At 45.1% G+C, this 12818-nt stretch overlaps 1 protein-coding gene across 4 annotated transcripts in view; it reads left to right on the top strand.

Annotated features, from left to right (window-relative positions):
• The window catches only part of rcan2 (regulator of calcineurin 2), a 331626-nt gene that overhangs the window by 105629 nt on the left and 213179 nt on the right, over nt 1–12818 (top strand). For 3 of the 4 annotated variants that reach the window (XM_069886745.1, XM_069886744.1, XM_069886746.1), the window contains one exon: nt 4280–4332. The exons of the other annotated variant lie outside the window; for it this stretch is intronic. The gene's annotated coding sequence lies outside the window, so the exon portion shown is untranslated. The remainder of the gene's footprint in view (nt 1–4279; nt 4333–12818) is intronic. 4 annotated transcript variants of the gene reach the window in all.

Below are 12818 nucleotides of genomic sequence, written 5' to 3'. Positions count from 1 at the left end.
GCATTACCCAATATTAATTCCCCCCTTTAATCTTCCAAGGGACTGACATTCACATTAGCTACCATTTCCACCTTAGATAGGAACAGTAATTTTATAATTATATGTTTTTCTATTTTGTGCTAGTTTACTTTCATAACCTACCTTCCCTTTCTTTATTGCTTGCTTTAGTGGTTCTTTGTTGCATGATAAAATGGTGTTACTTCTGGTTATCCATAATTGCTGTCCATTATATCATACTTCAGTCATGTTTAGGGGCAGCACGGTTGGTGAAGAGGTTACAGCAACAGAGATTGGGACCAGGTTCAAATCTCGCACTGTCTGTCAGGAGTTTGTACGTTTTCCCCATGTCCGCGTGGGTTTTCCCCAGGGGCTCCAGTTTCCACCCACCATTTGAAATCTACTGGGTGTGTAGGTTAATGGGTGTAAATTAGTGACCAGGGACTCATGGGCCAAAATGATCTCCTACTATGCTGTTTGTAGGGGAAAAAAAGTGCATTTATACAGTGGCTTTATGGCAGCACTGCTCCTGGTGCAGACTGGGGAGCGGGGACACAGCACTGCTCCACAGGGTTCTTCCCCCAGTTCTAATGCCTACGACTTCATACAGGCTTTAAACGACCTTTTAAAGGAGCTGATGGTGTTTCTTTTTAATACATCCTGAAACCACAGGGACAGTGTGCCACAATGGGTTGCAGATTCCGGAGGAGCAAAGGAGTGGTGAAGAGCACCAGAAACTGGGAGATCACTCTCTGTTGAGAACAAGAAGCATAGGGCACGACCCTATAGATGTGATCACAGCAGCTGAAACACCCACACAGGCTGTAGGCTGTTGGCGACTTGCTATCGAAGAACTCACACAGGTTGTGGGTTTCTGACAATTTGCAGTCGAAGGACTAATACTAGGCTGTTGGAGACTGGCTCATGGGAACCAGGTATCAGAAGGTACTAAGGGCAAGAAGGGTTACTGAAGGGCCTCTGGCATTGAAGGCTTCCAAATCATTTTGGAAGTTTGGATCGGGAACTCAAGTTGCCTTTGGTTTGAACTAGAACCTGTATGGCTGCAGAGGCCATAGGAGAACTGGAGGAAAATCCATGGACACTCAGTTAGAAATATGAGAATGATAGCAGATTATGAAGCAGACTATCTGAAAATATGGCTGTTCTTCGTCGACTACAGCTTGCCTTCAATACCATTATTCTTGCAGTGCTGGTCAAGAAGCTACAAATTCTAGATCTCTGTACCCCACTCCGAAAGTAGATCCTTGACTTTCTCATTGGAAGACCACAGTTAGTATGAATTGGAAACAACATCTCCCCCTCACTGATTATCAACACAGGCGCACCCCAAGGATGCTCTACTCATTATACACCCACAACTGTGGCCAGGTACAATTCCAATGCTATCTACAAGTTTGCTGATGACACCACAGTTGTCGGCAGACTTAAAAATGGCAATGAGGAAGCGTAAAGGAGGGAGATAGATCAGCTCTTTGAATAGTGTAACAACAACAACAACAACCTTGTGCTCAACATCAGCAAAACCAAGGATATGATTGTGGACTTCAGAAGGAAGTCAGGGGAACACAACCCAGTCCTCATTGAGGGCTCAGTAGTGGAGAGGGACAAGAACTTCAAATTCCTGGGAGTCTACATCTCCAAGGGTCTGTCCTGGAGCCTCCATGCCAATGCAATCACAAAGAAGGCTCGCCAGTGACTATACTTTATGAGGTGTTTGAGAAGATTCGATATGTAACTGAAAACACTCAAAAACTTCTACAGGTTGGTTGCCTGGTATGGAGGCACCAACTCTCAGGACAAGAATAAACTCCAGAGGGTTGTTAACTTGGCCTGCAACATCACAGGCACCAGACTTCACTTCGTCGAAGACATCTACAAGAGGTGGTATCTTAAAAGAGCAGCCTCTATCCTCAAAGACCCCACCACCCAGTCCACGCCCTCTGCTATCATCGGGAAAAAGGTACAGGAGGGTAAAGACGAGCACTCAGCGACACAAGGACATCTTCTTCCCCGCTGCCATCAGTTTCCTGAATAATCAATGAAGTGAAGACACTGCCTTATTTTTCATGCACTATTATTTTTATTCTTTTTATTTATAGTAATGTTGGTAAGATGATTATAATATGAATATTTGCACTGAGATGCTGCCACAAAACACCAAATTTCATGACTTGTTCATGACAATAAATTCTGATTCTGATTATAACAGGATCTAAATGAACTGGGAATGTGAACCAAGGAATGGCTGATGAAACTTTACTCAGAGATGTTGTTTCTTGGTAGTTTAAGCCAGGGCAGGACTTATATAGTAAAAATCCAGGGCCCTGGGGCGTGTTGTAGAACAAGAGACCATTTGGGTTCAGGTACATAGTTCCATGAAACTGGTGTCACAGGATGATAAAGAAGGAATTTTACAAGCTCGCCTTCATCAATCAGGACATTGAGTATAAGAGCTGAGATGACATGTTACAACTACAAGTCATTGGTGAGAGCACACACTTGGAGTATTAAGAGTGGTTCTGTTCACCCAGTTATAAGAAATATGTTGTTAAACTGGAAATGGTACAGAAAAAGATACAAGACAAAACTACTAGGTTTGGCAGACTTGGGTGATAAGAAGAGGGTAGATAGGCTGAGAGTTTACTTCCTGGAGCAAAGGAGGCAAAGGGAATCTTTTTTTAATTTTTTTTATTTTTCACACTATAAACCACATTGATCAAGATACATACATTTTCCTTTTCAAATATATACAGTGTCATTTTCTCCTCCCTCTTCCCATCCCACCCTCCCTACCTCCCTTCCCATTCATTTAAAGTTCAGAATCTAAGATACATTAAACCCGTCAAACAATGTTGTCACTCAATAAAAATAAACAAGAAATTCCACTGAGTCAGTTCTTTTCATTCTCTTCTCCTTCTGTCATTTTAGGTGGTAGATGTCCCCGGTAGGTTTTCTCTATTATGTTTCATGTATGGCTCCCATATTTGTTCAAATATTCTAATATTATTTCTTAAATTATATGTTATTTTTTCTAATGGAATACATTTATTCATTTCTATATACCATTGTTGTATTTTCAAGTTATCTTCTAATTTCCAGGCTGACATAATACATTTTTTTGCTACAGCTAGGGCTATCCTAACAAATCTTTTTTGTGCACCATCCAAATCAAGTCCAAATTCTTTGTTTTTTATGTTACTTAGGAGGAAGATCTCTGGGTTTTTTGGTATGTTGCTTTTTGTGATTTTATTTAATATCTGGTTTAGATCTTCCCAAAATGTTTTCACTTTCTCACATGTCCAGATTGCATGAATTGTTGTTCCCATTTCCTTTTTACAGCGAAAACATCTGTCAGATACTGTTGGGTCCCATTTATTTAACTTCTGAGGTGTAATGTATAGTCTGTGTATCCAGTTATATTGTATCATACGTAACCTCGTATTTATTGTATTTCTCATAGTTCCTGAGCATAACTTCTCCCATGTTTCCTTCTTTATCTTTATGTTTAGATCTTGTTCCCATTTTTGTTTAGTTTTACCATTTGTTTCCTTATTCTCCTTTTCTTGTAGTTTAATATACATGTTTGTTATAAATTTTTTGATTATCATTGTGTCTGTAATCACATATTCAAAATTACTTCCCTCTGGTAACCTCAGACTGCTTCCCAATTTGTCCTTCAAGTAGGATTTCAGTTGGTAGTATGCCAACACTGTATCGTGAGTTATTATATTTATCCTTCATTTGTTCAAAGGATGATAATTTATTTCCCGAAAAGCAATTTTCTATACTTTTGATCCAGCAAAGGGAATCTTACAGAGATATATAAAATCATAGGGAATTTAGCTTGAAGGAACAGTCAATTTTTTGCTGAGGGTAGGGAGGTCTAAAACTATGGGGCATCGTTTTTAAGCTGAGAGTAGAAAGGTTTAAAAGTGACTAGATGGCTCTTTTTTTTTACACAGAAGGTAGCAGGTATGTGGAATTTGTTGATGCAGGCACAATTGGAACATTTAAAAGACATTTAGTCAAGAACATGGTTAGGAAAGGTTAAGGTGAATACAAGCAAAGATGGACATGTTGCTTAGCATTGCTAAATGGGGCCATAGGTCTTGTTTCCATACTGTAAAACTCTGTGACTCTGTATGAGGGATGTTGTCACTGGCAATATGTTTTATTAATCCTGAGACCAGTCTAAGCATAAAGTTTTTCCAGGTAAAATGTCAACCCATAGGCCGAATAAAGCTTCTTCCATTCCTTTCAGGAACATCCTTCACTGAGGACCATTTGAAACAAGTACTTCCCCATTCTGAAGCAGTAAGTTATAGCCACATGCACTGCCAGTGTGACCCTTAACCTGATTTTTGTGTACATCATCAGTCAGTATGGCTGTTTTGTTCTGTGCTTATGAGTTGTTGATTAGTACAAGAAAATTACTCTGACCCCAAAGTGTGTTTGCTTGACAGAATATAATGTAATTAGAATGCTGTTCAATGGAGGTCTGCAAAGTAAAATTTAGTAATTTTATGGATCTGTAATCCAGAAAAAACCAGTTAATAGTGTAAGAATGGCCTAGATTCCTGAGAAGGCTATTTTACTATCAGGAAGTAAGATTATTTGAATCAACCTTTGGTTAAGAATGTGACTAACAATCTGCATAATAGTATCATATCGGCATGATTTAACTTCTGGGCATGAAGTCGCTTTAGATTATGTTCATTCAGTAACATTACTCAGACTGGCCAAACAACAAGATAACAGCTTTTACTAATCTGCATCCAATCTGTTTTCACTGGGAAAATATCCATCCAACCACAAAATGTGGCCATTATTCAAATTTGCAACTTCATTAAATTGCTTAACTGATAATGCATGTTAATGATGCTAAACATTTTAAAATATGCACATCATATGCCAATAGATGATGCATCCAAAATGAAATAATAACTCTCTGCTCCTTTTTTTAAAAAAAGAATTGCAGAAATGTTGGAATTACAACATTATTTTCATGGTTGGGAATGGGAAGTGATGGGAAATCTGAAAAGTTGGATGATGATCGGAGGCCAGAGCCAAGGAAAAGAGAAATGGAGAGGGAAATGTGATGAGGGTGGTGGCATGTGCATCTGATGGAGACGAGTCCTATGTTGGAAGGAGGAGAGGTTGAAACGGATACGTTAGATCCAGCACCTAGCCCTACAGCGTCCTTGCACCCTGCCCCAATAGTAGATGGGGTCCTTGAGATCTGGGATAATTGTTTGTCCGGAGCTAAATTTAAATTAAGCATTAAATCTCAGACGGAACTCATGCTAATATTTAAATTGCCAGCTCACCCTTTGGTATAGGGTTTTTTTTCAACCTTTGCGCCAATGAAATTGGAGATGGTTGTGATAGTTTGAGTTTAGCTTTGAGATTTTGTTTAATCATTTTGGTATTCAACTTAACCCAAACCTACCTGCTTTGGGAGGCCATAATCTCTCTTGGATTTATCTTTATACCAGTTTTAATTGTGGTTTCATACTCATTCAATGTTCCTACCACTTGTCAAAATATTATTTACCACATTTTAATGTCTTTCCCACATGTCAAAGTTCAACTGGAGATTCATCTACCTGGAGAGCAGCCTGTTGCAGATTCAGGGTGTGAGTCACATCTACTGCCATTCCATGTTGAAACACCATTAAGGATACATGACGCAAGGTGTGCTTCCCCTCCTCCATTCCTGTGAAATGTGTATTGCAATTTATTGACAGATAGGATCGAGTTGGTGGGGTCTTGATTGGAATTTCATTGGAAGCTGCACACATTCTGGTCCCAGTGCTTAGCATTCCTGATTGCAAAGACAGAATTGGGAAAAAGTGGAAGCAAAAGAGACAATATTAATTAAGGATTTTTTTCCCATAACAATGGAGTATTGCAAAACACAAATATCTTTTAGAGTTAAGAGTAATAAGGAGGTTAGTTATCTAATGGCAGAGTAGGCCATAGAATAAAAAGAAGTGTGGAGAATTTGGAAGTAGGGGTTGAAACAGGACAATGGTAATGAGTGACTTTAATTTCATAATGATTTATGGCTTAAGAATTATGATAATAACAAAGTGGTGCAGGGGTTCTTGCAATATATCTAGCAATGCCTTCAAGATTAGTGACATCTCAGCTGTATAGGTACCCTTGGTTTTATCAGCAGTAATAGCAGACAGCTTAGGAGTGAAGGATGATAGCGGACAGGTTCGAATACCTGGGTGGGATTGCATCTTCTATTCCTTCAACCATTCAGAAAGCTTGAATGCAGCCTTTCAAAGATGAAACACAGCAGGATTTTTAAAAAAATTTAGTTGCCATGTGCTACTTTTATAGCTTTAAACTATTTGTGCAGAATAGACAATTAAGGAGCCTTGAAATGAACAATTTAGTTTTTGGTCAGATTGTAATTGTATTTTTAGGGAATAACTATTACAATACACAAATAATGCTTCACAGTGTCATCCTTAGGTATTTTCTGCATTACATTGCATTCAATACCTCCTCCAAGTGTTGCTTAAGATGGAGAAGCACTGATTCATTAGCTTAGGGAAGTGGGTGGTAGGTGATTGGGCAGGCATTTCCTTGCCCTGTTTAGTCTGATACCACGAGTCTTCTTGGAGCTGGGAGGGAATGCTGAGAAGTCTCTTCAATAGAGGATTATGGGTTGGGAGGGTTAGATCGATGCTGGAATAGGTTTATATGTCACCACAACATCAAGGGTCGAAGGGCCTGTACTGTGCTGCACTGCTCTATTCTATGGTCATTTCATTAACAGTGCTGATTTAACCTCCCAGTATTGTTTACATCAGCCATTTTCTTACCGTTGCACTATATCAGTTTACTTTCACTTTGGATGAGCTGTACCACTAATTTTGTTCAGTCTGCCTTCCTGGGGATTGTGATGAAGGAGACTGGAATGTTTCTGTAGGGTATGATTCACAAGCACAACTGTGACATTCTGTTTCTCGATTCGTTTGTGGCTCAGCTCTCCCAGTGTTAAACATTGGGCGTTTGTGAGGAGAATGTCACAGGACTCACTGGATTGGGAGTAACTTCATAGTGTTTGAATTCAGTGCCAGATGGTGTGTCTATTTCATTCCTTCTCTGCTTAAACAGCACAACAGTGATACAACTGAGTGGGCTTTTCAGTGTCAACCAGCCTGATGGATCAGGCTAGACTCACACTTCGATTCTTATCCACCACTGGATCAGAATCTGACTGTAGAGCACGTCGAAAGAATCAAAGGCTTGTTGATCCAAACCAAGGCTTTTATTAACTAGAAGACTGGAGCGTATCACACGTAGGACGACCAGTCCAGAATGATCTGGTTTGGCTAGGAGCAACCCTTTAAGACCTGCCAGTAGGTGAGGCTATGCTCTCAGCTAATCACAGTCATCCTGCATTACAATCTATACATATAAAGATTAGTGATAGAATCTGTAGTATCACATTCACCCCTTCTTTGAGAACTGACCCCGGGGTGGATGGAGGGCTGTTAAGAAAAAAAGGGCCCGGTGGAGGTTAGGGGCTGTACCGGTCAGGGGGCCTGACCATCCGGCGTGACCACCGTGGTGCTGGGATTGGGGTCGCTGGAGTCATGTTGCTGGCAGGCTCGGTGGGTGTGGCTACTGCTTCGCTCAATTCCCCAACGGCGTTGTCGACAGTCTGGCTTGAGCTGGTGGGGTGGTGCTGGTCCATCTATTCAAGCACATGACCTGGGGAAGAAGGATTTGGGGAAGGTTGGGTTGGAAGCACTGCTGGGCCTGATCCGGCTTGGGCTAGGTCCCTTACCGAGACTGTGTCCTCCCGCCCATCCGGGTACTCAATGTAGGCATAATGCAGGTTCGCATGGAGCAGAGTCACTTGGTCAACCAAGGGGTCATTCTTTGAGTACCGGACATGGTGTTGCAGGAAAACCAGCCTGGGAACCGTGAGCCACACCGGTATGGTCGTACCCGACTCGGATTTCCTCGGGAAAGAGAACATCCTTTCATGGGGAGTGGTATCGGTCGCGGTGCGTAGGAGGGAGCGGATGGAGTGTAGGGCACTAGTGAGCACATCCTGCCAGCGAGAGGTGGGGAGACCTTTGGACCAGAGGGCAAGCGTAACCGCTTTCCAGACGGTGGCATTCTCTCTTTCGACTTGCCCATTACCATGTGGGTTATAGCTGGTGGTCCTGCTTGAACCAATAACACGCTCCAGAAGGTACTGCCACAGCTCTGCACTCATAAACGAGGACACCCCGTCACTGTGGATGTAACTGGGGAAACCGAAGATGGCGAAGATGCTGTGCAGGGCTTCCATGACTGAGGAGGTGGTCATGTCCAAGCAGGGCACAGTGAACGGAAAGCGGGAGAACTCGTCGATTACCGTAAGGATGTAGGTATTACAGTTGGTCGATGGTAGGGGCCCCTTGAAGTCCACGCTGAGACACTCAAAGGGGCGGGTGGCTTTGATGACGTGGGTGTTTCAGGATGGAAGAAGTGGGGCCTGCACTCAGCGCACACTGGGCAGGCTCGGGTCATGGAGCAAATCTCCTCGACCGTGTAGGGCAGGTTGAGAGCTTTGACAAAGTACTCGAACTTAGTGACCCCTGGATGACAGAGCTCCTCGTGGAGTCTCTGCAGCCTGTCCAGTTGTATAATGGTGCAAGTCCCCCTGGAGAGTGCATCTGGCGGGTCGGTGAGTTTACCAGGCTGATACAGTATGTCATAATTAAAGGTGGAGAGTTCGATTCTCCACCTGGCGATTTTGTCATCCTTGATCTTACCTCGCTGGGTATTGCTAAACATGAAGGAAACCGCGTGTTGGTCGGTCAGCAGTGTAAAATGCCTGCCAGTGAGGTAGTGTCTCCAATGACATACTGTTTTGACTATGGCCAGGGCCTCCTTCTCGACAGAGGAGTGTCAGCTCTCAGGACCCTGGAGGGTTCCAGAGAAGAAGGCTACCAGCCGGCCGGCCTGGTTCAAAGTGGCTGCCAGTGCAAAGTCGGAGGCATCACTCTCAACTTGGAATGGGATGGACTCGTCGATGGCGTGCAGCGTTGCAGTGGCGAAGCCCGATTTGATGCGTCGAAGGCCACTCTGGCTTTGGTTGATAGGGGGAAGGAGGTGGTCTTGATGAGTGGCTGTGCTTTGTCAGCATAGTGTAGAACCCATTGGGCATAGTAGGAGAAGAAACCCAGGCAGCGTCTGAGTGCCTTCTGGGTGTGTGTGGGGGGTGGGGGCAAGTCCATGAGGGGACGCATGCGGTCAGGGTCTGGCATTATCACCCCGCCGTTCTCCACCACGCAACCTAGAATTGCGAGCCAAGTTGTCCGGAAGACACACTTGTCGAAATTGTAGGTCAAGTTCAGCCAAATTGCAGTCTGAAAAAATTTCTCAAGGTTGGCATTATGATCCTCCGTGTCATGGCTGCAGATGGTGACATTGTCCAGATATGGGAAAGTAGCTGTTAGTCCGTTCTAGTCCACCATCTGGTCCATTTCCCGCTAGAAGACCGCGACGCCATTTGTGACCCCAAAGGGTACCCTGAGGAATTGATACAGCCGCCCATTAGCTTCGAAGGCTGTGAAAGGTCAGTCTTCTCGGCAGATCGGGAGCTGGTGATAGGCCGAACATAAGTCAATGGTGGAGAACACACAGTATTGGGCAATCTGATTCACCACATCCGATCCGTGGGAGGGGGTACGCATCCAGAAGCGTTAAGCAGTTGATTTTCTGGCTGTCGTCAACAACCATCCGCGGCTTCTCCCCGTTTTTAACAACCACCACCTGGGCCCTTCAGGGACTCAAGCTAGGTTCGATAATGCCCTTGTCCAGCAGTCTGCACACCTTGCTTGTGATGAATTTCCTGTCTTCATAACTATATTGCGGGCTTTTGGTGGCCACAGGCTTCCAGCCAGGGGTGAGGTTTGCAAAGAGCGCTGGCGGAGCAACCTGGAGGGTGGAGAGGCTACAGATGAGGCCCCGGGGCGCAGAGGCAGGTGGCTCGGGCTGCCGCTGGCAGGAGGCTTCCAGGGTAGAGTGGTTACAGACAGAGAGTGGAGCGTGAGGCCTCCCAAAGAGCAGGGAAACAGTTCGGAACTGACACTGAAAATCCAGTCCCAGCAATATAGGGGCGCACAGTTGGGGAAGGACTAATAGTTTGAAGTCTATGAACGTGATGCCCTGGACTTTCAGGGTCACCACACAATACCCCTTTACCCTGGTCGAGTGTGATCTGGTCGCCAATGAAATCCTCTGGGCAGTGGGGAGAATAGCCAGTCCGCAACGGCGGACCAGGTCTGGGTGGATAAAACTGACAGTTGACCCCGAGTCAAGTAAGCAATTGGTACAGTGTCCATGTACTTTAATCAGTTCCATTGCTTTTGTGAGGGGATGGGGGCAGTCCTGGTCTCGGGTTACTGATGCAGTGACTTGTAATGGAGACAGTGGAGTCTTACATGATGACGTCACGTAACATGTGCATGGTGACGTCACAGAAACAGACGGGCCAGAGCAGTCAGCGTCAAGGAGTTGGTGTTGCTGCCTGCAGCCTGCCGGGGGTTTCGGCCAGCCAACGTTAAGTGCTGGTGATCGCTGCTTGCTGTAGGTAGTTGGGCGCTCATCGTCAGTCACAGTGGTGGGTACCGGGTCGGTAGCGTTGGTTGCAGTGGCATGTCCCTGGTCGGCAGTGGCGGTAGCGGCAGTGGGTACTAGGTCGGTAGCATCGGTTGTGGCGGCGGGTGTGGCATTTCCTTGGTCAACAGTGGCAGTGGGTCCCTGGTCGGCAGCATTGGTAGCTGCGGCGGCGGTCTCAGTGGTGATGGCGACAGCGGGTCCCTGGTCGGCAGCGGTGGTGGCCGTTGAAGTTGGGGCTGGGGCTTGGTCGGATGTTGCTTCATGAGGGAGGGTGAAGCAGGCCAATGTCATTGCGGCGAGGGTGGGTTATACCTTCCGCGCTCAACGTCTTCCCCATGACATCAGGCGCTGCCATGCAGTGGAGCCTTTGCTCTCATTGGACGAGAGCTCTGAGGAAGAAATATTCAAATATTTGAATGGGAGGGTGGTGGTTGGGCTTCACACGAGGCACTGTGTTTGACGGTGGCCATTTTGGAGCGACAGACTACAGCAAAGTGGCCGTTTTTAAGGCACTTCTGGCACCTGGCTTTTCCCGCTGGGCACTGGGACCTGCTGTGCTTGTCCCTCATGCAGAAATAACACCTCAGGGTCGCATCAGGCAGTGTAGCGGCAGCCGACAGGCCGTCGGTGTGCCAGGGGGTAGTAGGGTTGAGGGAGGGCATCCTACTCACATCAGAGCGTGGGGTCCAGCCCTGAGAGTACACGTCCATACTTAAGACCGCATCTTCCATTGTCTCTGCGATCCGGATCATGTCCTTTAGGTTTTCTCCCACATGCTCTAGCAGGCGCTGCCTCACCTCGTTCGATCGGACCCCAGACACTTAGGCATCCCAAATGAGATCGTCTGTGGTCTCCGCAGCAGTTCTGTCTGTGCAGGCACAGTCCCTGCCCAGTGCCCTTAGTGCTTGAATATAAGCTTTACAGGACTCACCGGGCTGTTGCCTCCTTGTTGCTAGTTTGTATCGAGCATAGACCCTGTTTACTGGTTGCTCGTAGAGCCCTTTCAGCACCTTCATGGCTATGGCGTAAGTGGTTGTATCCTGGATGCTCTGGTAGACTCTCGGGGACACCATAATCATCAATATTAGTAGTTGATGGCTGTCCTCTATCACTGCAGGGTCAGAGAGTTGTAAGTATGTTTCAAAGCACCTCATCCAGTGCTTAAAGTCATTCGAGGCTGTAGCCGATTGTGGGTCGACGTCGAGGCATTCCAGGTATAGCATACACTCCATCCCTTTAAAACTTTCTAGTTAATAAAATTGCAGAACGCGTCGAAAGAATCAAAGGCTTGTTGATCCAAACCAAGTCTTTTATTAACTAGAAGATTGGAGCATATCACATGTAGGTCGACCAGTCCAGAATGATCTGGTCTGGCTAGGAGCAACCCTTTAAGACCTGCCAGTAGACGTGGCTATGCTCTCAGCCAATCACAATCATCCTACACTGCATATACAGATTGGTGATAGAATCTGTACTATCACACAGACTAAGAACTAATTTGTTCATTTCAAGGCCCCTTAAGGGCATTAATAAGGCAGGTGAGCTTTTATTTTGTGGAACTCATTGTGAAGGATTAGTTTCAGATAATTAACTGAATTTTAACTTCAACACCTTCCTTAGTGGGATTTAAAGATGCTTTCTGGATTGTTCGTTCCGTAACCACTTCCATACTTAACCTGTGAATTATAATGCTGTGTAGATGACGATAAGTATTAACATTCAGGCTATTCAACAGCATTTTCTGATCTAATAAACCAGGCTTGAACAGAAGTAAAGCATTAAAGTCTGCAGACACTGTGGTTGAAGTAAAAACACAATGCTGAAGAAACTCATCCGCTCAAACAGCATACTTTAATAGCAAAGTCTGTGGCCACAGTGCCAGGGGGGCAATTGGTGGGAAGAGATGAGTGGATAAGAGTTACTGAGGGAGTGATCCCTATAGAAGGCAGAGAATGGAAGATATGTCTAGTCGTGGGATCATGTTTTAGGTAGCGGAAATTAAGAAGGATAATGTGTTGGATGAGGAGGCTAGTGGGGTAGTAGGTAAGGTCATTCATCTGAGTGCGACTGGTACCATGTAACCCAGTAGTATCTGTTGCATGGTCGAGTGGTCATCGACTAAACAGGCTCCCCCAGCAGGCTTGCCTGGTGCGGAGGGT

The sequence above is a fragment of the Narcine bancroftii genome, chromosome 6, assembly GCF_036971445.1.
Source record: "Narcine bancroftii isolate sNarBan1 chromosome 6, sNarBan1.hap1, whole genome shotgun sequence".
Lineage (NCBI taxonomy): Eukaryota > Metazoa > Chordata > Chondrichthyes > Torpediniformes > Narcinidae > Narcine > Narcine bancroftii.
Note: the sequence above shows the minus strand (reverse complement) of the source record. Positions and strands in the feature narration are given on the sequence as shown.